Genomic DNA, 8820 nt, shown 5'->3' with positions numbered 1-8820 from the left:
AAGGAGCACACACACAAGGAGCACACACACACAAACACGGGATTACAAGCAAAGCAAAGGTATTGTGTAAACAGTAATATCGTGTGGTGAATATGGAAAGAAGCAAGTAAATGGAAACCAGTAAAATGGAAATAAATGGACTGTTTCAAACTGGAAACTTTGTCTCTGACCTTTATTCAGCAGAAAACTTGTGTGCGTCAATTACACCCACCAAGCGGATCCTCAGAGGCTTAAAGCGTTGGCTTAGCCTCTACAACAGCTATAGTGTGAAAGGTGACACAGGTATAATAAGTATGAACTCTTAGTAACAAAAGTAATATTTCTTATTTTAAGTGGTATAATATTTTAAATGTTTCGAAAATGTACAGTGCCATGTCTTCTACTTACATTAGTCTCAAAGATTGAGGGAAGAAGGGAAGGGATCACTGCCCTCCACCTGCCAGCACCCAGCCAGAGGCAGTAGGGCCTGGCTCATTTCGTGGCATCTGCAGGCAGTGGCAAGTCCTTCCGGCATATGCCACAGGTGCCACAACTTGCCGAGGCATCTGCCGCTGCTCAACGGGAGTTGCCACAAGATGCCAGAGTAAGAGAACGTTTACGGTAGCTGCCACTCGCCTTCCGTGGCAAATGCAGCTATTTAAACCCGTATTTATCGTGTAAAATGTCGCTGTTTTGGCATGACTTTATCGAACTGATCTGTACACAGGACTGATGATCTGTACACAGGTTTGGGTTGTAACGGAATACATGTAACAGCGTTACGTAATCAGAATACAAATACCAAGTAGCCTAACTGTATTCAGCTCGCGTTACATTTGAAAAACAACTAATCCGAATACAGTTACTTTCGTAAACCTGAATTGAATACATTTTGGAATATTTATTGGAGGAAAAGTTTCCTCACAAAATGTATCCTAATATTCATTACCGGCATAACTGTGTGCACACATGGATGTATAATACGAGTGTGCACAGCGCAGCAGCATGTCTGTGAGGCCCGCCCCCGCACGCAGATGAGAGAGAGATCTCTTTTTAAATATTGAAAGTTAGAAACGGAGATGGTTCGATAAAACATGCAAGATAACGTTTATGTAGCATTTCTTTATTGTCGAAATGATGAAATTTCATAACTGGATCAAATTAAAGTGAATGGCCTGCTGCTGCTGCTGAAGGCATGGGGCAAATATAAGTCCTTTGCCTAATGGAAATATATCAAGGACCTCCTTCATACTCCTTCATACTAACCTTAGCATCTCACTAGCAGTGGCAACTGCAATCAGTTACAGCTGCCCTAAGTCTGTAGCCAAGTCTAATAACACCAGTGTACAAGTTGCTGTATCCATACAGATATTTATTTGTTAATTATTTGTCTTTACTAGTCATATACCTGGTTTATCGTAGCAAGCAGTGGAAACTCCCCTCAAGAAGCGACAATTGCCAAGGGCGTTGCAACCCTCACTCGCCAATATTTCATCATAAATATAGCACGTTTGTTTATTTTAGCAAACCATGCTTCAAGTAAAATTGAATAGAAATGATGAAAATCTTTTTGAAAAATAGAGATCGCACATCAGTCCTGTGTACAGATCAGTTCGATAAAGTCATGCCTAAACAGCGACATTTTACACGATAAATACGGGTTTAAATAGCTGCATTTTCCACGGAAGGTGAGTGGCAGCTACAGTAAACCTTCTCTTACTCTGGCATCTTGTGGCAACTCCCGTTGAGCAGCGGCAGATGCCTCGGCAAGTTGTGGCATCTGTGGCATATGCCGGAAGGATTTGCCACAGCTACCACAGAGTAGTGGCCTCTGTGGCATATGCCGGAAGGACTTGCCACTGCCTGCAAATGCCACGAAATGCGCTTGCTGTCTCTCGCCAGAGGAGCGCAAACAACAAAAACAAGCAAGGTGTCCCGTCATGTACCTGGAAGTTTGGGTTGGCAAAATGGAGTAAGAGAGGGACTTGAAAAACCTTGGTGGCTCTCTACTCATGTTGTTACAGTTGTCTTGGTTACAGCTCTCAAGTTTTATTTTTTTGCCATTTCCACATCTTTAGAAAATATGAAATAAAAAATTGAAGTGAAATCAACCTCTTCTCTGGAGAACAAACTTTGATTTCTCTGTCTTGTGAGTTTGCAGTCTTGCTCCTCCACCTGTAACATCACTGCCCCTCCACCTGCCATACAGTAGGTTACTAACAAGATTACTTATATAATACAGTGATAGAATACATGTTCAGTATGCTTTCTTATATAAAACAGTAGTATTAAACTTACCTTGTGTTTTCACTCTCACTTAAGTCCCTCTCCCTTTGCCATCAATCCAAAATCAGCTGAGCTGCAACATTATACAGACAGGTAATAATCAACATAATCACAAGGACACAAATATGGCTCTGCTAAAAACACTCACTCTTACACGCACCAAAGTTATATTTATCTAATATTTAACTCCCTCCACCCCCGCATACAATCCCGTTTAGAAGCCCCTCTTCTCTAATTCAACAACGTTGAACGAAATGACATTAAGAGAACGGAATTTACAATTAAAAGGCTGTTCAACGTGTGTTGCTAACTTGCTTCGGTATGCTAGCTTAATCTGTTATCTGTAAACGTTCCCTAAATCTACTAATTTAGGGATAATCCACTGACATCCTTTAATACACATGTTCATTTGAATCAGATGTACTGATAATATCCGCAATATAAATCTTTAAACTTCTTCTTACCTTTAAAAGTCCGTCACGAACGGTCTATTGTGCTGCAACTCCACAGCTCTGCTAGCCTTGGCGCTAACTTCCGGGGAACGATTGAGAGGCTCCACGATCCGCCATTGCTGTAAAAAAGTGGTCCATTGGAGTGAACGGAGATGTCGTAACTCTCAGTCTATATGGCGCTGGCTACTGCTAACGGCAACTCGACAACTCCAATCTGCCCATTCACTTTGAATGGGGTGACGTCACGTTGCCTCGCTTTTTCGCCGAGCTGAATTGTGGGTAGCATAGCGGTCCATCTCCGCCACTTCTGACAATAGTATGAAGCTGCAGCGTCGGAGGCTGCACTCTCAGGACCGCACTCTCAGGACCGCACTCCCACGACCCTAGTTGTTTTGCGTATTGTGTTGTGTACTTACCATAGACTGTATATATAAAGTAACATATTATATCTTATATTATTAATATATAAATAATTCTGCTAAAATGTTATTCCAGCGTCAATAAATGAGTGTTAATCCCAGTGTGTTTAGTGTACAACATCACATGTCATTAGTGCGAATGCTGTTTACAGCATTCCACTATAGTACTTCAAATCTTTATTCTTCCCCTTATTAGTGTGAATGCTGTTTACAGCATTCCACTATAGTACTTCAAATCTTTATTCTTCCCCTTATTAGTGTGAATGCTGTTTACAGCATTCCACTATAGTACTTCAAAACTTTATTCTTCCCCTTATTATTTCAGCCAATACTTTGGCACTCCATAACTTCAGTTTATTTTCAACTAGAGAAACCATTCAAATATTAAACTATTCAGCCTGTTCAGGAATCGATGGGAAACCTTCAACTTTTTCAAAATATTTCATACTTTTTGAAATATTCAGCTTTTTAAACTCTTTTTCTAACATTGAAGTCAATGGGAAGAGCCTTTAAATCAGCCAATACTTTAGCTCTCAATAACTTCAGCTTACTTCCAGCTGCAGAAACCATTCAAATATTAAACTATTCAGCCTTTTCAGCAATTAATGGGAAACTTTCAACTTTTTCAAAATATTTCATGCTTTTCAAAATATTCAGCTTTTTAAACAATTTTTTTAACATTGAAGTCAATGGGAGATGCCTTCAAATCCTGTTTTCCTACACTTTGCGCCAAATGCTTCTCCTTCCACATAATTTCAGCCAGACACTTCATTCCAACTTTCAAATGTTCACCATACCTTCAGCTATAAAACTTGTTTAAAAGATTTTTGATATCTTGTCAACTCTTTGAGATATTGAATTTAGTTTGGAGCTTAGCAGAGAGGCCTTTTTCAGATTTTAACATTAGAGTGGATGGAGCAGCTCGTTAACTCTAGAGTGCTTTGATCTCAAAACAGAGTGCAGGACAGCTCAAAATTCTCCCCCAAAAATGTTTTAAACTTGCCTTAATTCCCAAACCCTACACTCCTCAGACATATTTTTTCATGGAAAACGTAGGAAAACCTCTCCTAGGTTGAAAAATTAAAAAATATATATTAAACAAAATGCCTCTTGAGGGCATGATGTGACAAAAACGCTCCATTGAAGCCCATTGTAATTTGAGGCAGATATTTCCTCACGGTAGCAGCCGCACACCTTTAGTTAAACTGCCAAAAAAGCCACATTATTAACCCGAAACTACACAAAAATCACACTTCAGATACTCAACTTCCTTGACATGCTTCACGTTTTGAAATTTCACAGATATCCGTTACGGTTCTTCCACAAAACGTTCACATGTAAGAGGTTTATCTCTCATTCAGAACAATGGAAACCTGTGATCTCTACAGAGCTCGTTAGCTCAACTATAAACACCTGTGCAATGGAACACGATGATGTCATCACTCCAACTGACATGCAGCAGACTTCAACAGTCCAGCTGTGAAGAGATCTTCGGGACAGTTTTGAGATTTCTTCAAATGCCGTTGCCATGGCAACACAATACTCGCCTTGAAACACAGTTTTCTCATAGCTTCAGTGAAAATACTCCAAACAGCCCAGAACTTCACAGGTTTGATAACGATGCAGCCATCAATGCATCTAAGCGTAGTATGGGGTGTCATCAAATGTCGTTGCCATGGCGACAGACCACTCGCCATGAAACACGATGAGGCTGTAAGTCCAATCGACACTGTCCAATCGTCCCCCAATCTTCACTTGTATATCACCGGTCCATGCCTCAAGAGCTCTACGCCAAATCTGAGATCTCACCATATGCCGTTTCTATGGAAACGCATCCCATCCATCTTCTCCCGCTTATCCGTGGTCGGGTCGCGGGGTAGCAGTTCCAGCAGAGAGCCCCAAACTTTCTTTTCCCTGGCGACATCAACCAGCTCTGACTGGGGGATCCCAAGGCGCTCCCAGGCCAGCGAAGAGATATAATCCCTCCACCTGGTCCTAGGTCTACCCCTTGGTCTCTTCCCAGCTGGACGTGCCTGGAACACCTCCCTAGGGAGGTGCCCAGGTGGCATCCTAACTAGGTGACCGAACCACCTCAACTGGCTCCTTTCGACGCGAAGGAGGAGCGGCTCAACTCTGAGTCCCTCCCTGATGACTGAACTTCTCACCTTATCCCTAAGGGAGACACCAGCCACCCTGCGGAGAAAACCCATCTCGGCCGCTTGTATCCGCGATCTCGTTCTTTCGGTCATGACCCATCCTTCATGACCATAGGTGAGGGTAGGAACGAAAATGGCCCGGTAGACCGAGAGCTTTGCCTTCTGGCTCAGCTCCCTTTTCGTCACAACGGTGCGGTAAAGCGACATAAAATATGATGTCACTATAACTCCTATGCAAATGTTCAAAGAGTGCTCAAAATTCACATGTGTGCTAACAGTCACATGTGTGCTAACAGTCTAACGTGAAGACATCTACGTGACAGTTTTGAGATTTCTTCAAATGCCGTTGCCACGGCAACACAATGCTCACCATGAAACACGGTTTTCTCATAACTTCACAGGTTTGGTAACAATGCAGTAACAATGCAGCCATCAACACATCTAAGAGTAACCCATTCAACTATTACATTATTCAGCTATTTCAGGACATCAAGTTGTAATCATGTTGTTGTTTATACCTTTTTTAAACCTTTTATTTTAAATATTAAGCTTTTTCTGCATTTGTTTAGCTAAAAGCAACTACCATTCAGCTAATAACATATTCAGCTTTTTCTGCATTTTCAGCTAAATTCAGCCATAAATGTTCACAGTTTACAGCATTCGCCCGCATTTTCTGCAGGAAATGCATTTTCTAGTTTCACCTTCAATTCACGGTTTTCAAAACGTTAGCCACATGCTAATGCTAACCGGAAATGAAGAATCTTCAGAATAAAAGTGTTAAGTTAATAGTTAGTGTGAACTTCCGGGTTTTTCAGAATAAAACTGCTTTAAATTAAATTAAAACCCTGTATTTAATTTAAATTACGTCATATCAACATTGAGGTTTGGGAGGGAGGAAGGAAGATTAGGATTAGGTAGGGAGTGGTTAGGGTTAGGATGGGGGGAAGGGAAGGGTTAGATTGCGCACTGCATTGAACGTGCTCCGTCACGTGCTCCGTCGGACCTGTGTGTGCGGGTCTACACATATGTCTATGGTTCGACAAGTGCAGTCCGCTGTCTCCGACGCTGCAGCTTCATGCTACTCACTTCTGACGCCGGAGTAGCCAGCGCCAGCCAATCAAATCCCGTTTCTGAAAATCTGACAGCTCAAGCCGTAGCCAATCAAACCGCGTGTAAACTGAGAGATATCCCGCCATTCATTTCTATATTTAAAAAAAAGTTGGAGGAGAAACTAATTATCGCTGTAGCAAATCACCCGGTTTTGTATGACCAGACCCTCTTCACCTACCGGGATACAAACCGGAGGAACCAGGCATGGAGGGAGCTGGCAGAGACAGTGGGGGAAACTGGTAGGTTTTCGCCTGTTTGGGGAGTTTATATATATATTGCTCCCATAAAATCCCCGGGTTTTTTTGCTTTGTATGTCGGGGGCGGGAGATTTATGTGATTGGTTGTTGCTTGAATAAAATCCCCAAGCTACAGACACGCCCAGCTCTAAGCTGTCAGCCAATCGAATCATATGCCAGTACAAGCTCTAGCCAATCAAACCGCTGCTTGTGTGTCAGGGGCGGGAGATTCATGTGATTGGTTGTTAGTCGAGTTTCAGACACGCCCGCCGGCAAGCGTCAGCGCACGCCGCTGTGTGGACGGGCCGTAAGCCTATGGCTACTTAGCTTACTTCGTCTTCTTCCTCAGCCAGCATCCTTGGTATCTGTTGTTCACTGAGTTGATTCTCGCTAAGTAGCCAATATAAGGCTTAGTCATCTTGCCAAATAGTGAGCCTGTGTTGATGTATGAAAACTATGTTAGAACTGGTTGTTAATGATTAATAAAGTGTTATTCGAATCATAACCTAATCATAAACCCTTTATGAATCCTTTAAAAGGGTAGTCTTATTGTAAAGTGGTACCCATGTTGGTAACTTGTTAGTCATGTAGGCTAGTCATAGCATAACACACATCTAATACAAAAACACAATAGTTGGTACACTTAAATAAATATTAGAAATTAAACTTAAGTATAAGACATTTGAATCAGAATCAAGCAAGGAATTTGCTTTGGTATCTAATGAAGTTGCACCTATAAAGAAAGGTGTGTGCTACTGTGTGCTGTGAAACATATGGAATGCATTATGTTAAAGTGGATATATCATGCTATATTTGAATAATATATTGTAGGGCCATACCTATATAAAACATGTCTGTGAAGCTTTTTTTTCAAAATACCAAACAGATCATGCATTTTAGCCATGCTTCATTTCGCTCTATTTGCTCTTTTCCAGCCCTGTTTTTGCAAGGGTGAGAAGTCTTCTTCGCTACTTTTGTGGCAGACTACAGCGCCACCTACAGGCCTGACATATGTACTACAGCGTCTCCAGCGCTTTCCAGCAGCAATGGCCGTGGCCCAACCCCCCATTCCCCTGATAGGTGGAGAGTTACCCATATAGGTGGAGCACCCCTTTTCTGACGTCAGAAAAATTCAAATCTGGAAGGAAGATTAGGATTAGGTAGGGAGTGGTTAGGGTTAGGATGGGGGGAAGGGAAGGGTTAGATTGCGCACTGCATTGAACGTGCTCCGTCACGTGCTCCGTCGGACCTGTGTGTGCGGGTCTACACATATGTCTATGGTTCGACAAGTGCAGTCCGCTGTCTCCGACGCTGCAGCTTCATGCTACTCACTTCTGACGCCGGAGTAGCCAGCGCCAGCCAATCAAATCCCGTTTCTGAAAATCTGACAGCTCAAGCCGTAGCCAATCAAACCGCGTGTAAACTGAGAGATATCCCGCCATTCATTTCTATATTTAAAAAAAAGTTGGAGGAGAAACTAATTATCGCTGTAGCAAATCACCCGGTATGAGTTACCCATATAGGTGGAGCACCCCTTTTCTGACGTCAGAAAAATTCAAATCTGGAAGGAAGATTAGGATTAGGTAGGGAGTGGTTAGGGTTAGGATGGGGGGAAGGGAAGGGTTAGATTGCGCACTGCATTGAACGTGCTCCGTCACGTGCTCCGTCGGACCTGTGTGTGCGGGTCTACACATATGTCTATGGTTCGACAAGTGCAGTCCGCTGTCTCCGACGCTGCAGCGCCACCTACAGGCCTGACATATGTACTACAGCGTCTCCAGCGCTTTCCAGCAGCAATGGCCGTGGCCCAACCCCCCATTCCCCTGATAGGTGGAGAGTTACCCATATAGGTGGAGCACCCCTTTTCTGACGTCAGAAAAATTCAAATCTGGAAGGAAGATTAGGATTAGGTAGGGAGTGGTTAGGGTTAGGATGGGGGGAAGGGAAGGGTTAGATTGCGCACTGCATTGAACGTGCTCCGTCACGTGCTCCGTCGGACCTGTGTGTGCGGGTCTACACATATGTCTATGGTTCGACAAGTGCAGTCCGCTGTCTCCGACGCTCCTACAGGCCTGACATATGTACTACAGCGTCTCCAGCGCTTTCCAGCAGCAATGGCCGTGGCCCAACCCCCCATTCCCCTGATAGGTGGAGAGTTACCCATATAGGTGGAGCACCCCTT

Source organism: Pseudochaenichthys georgianus, chromosome 7 (genome assembly GCF_902827115.2).
Source record: "Pseudochaenichthys georgianus chromosome 7, fPseGeo1.2, whole genome shotgun sequence".
NCBI lineage: Eukaryota > Metazoa > Chordata > Actinopteri > Perciformes > Channichthyidae > Pseudochaenichthys > Pseudochaenichthys georgianus.
This window is presented reverse-complemented; position numbering follows the sequence as displayed.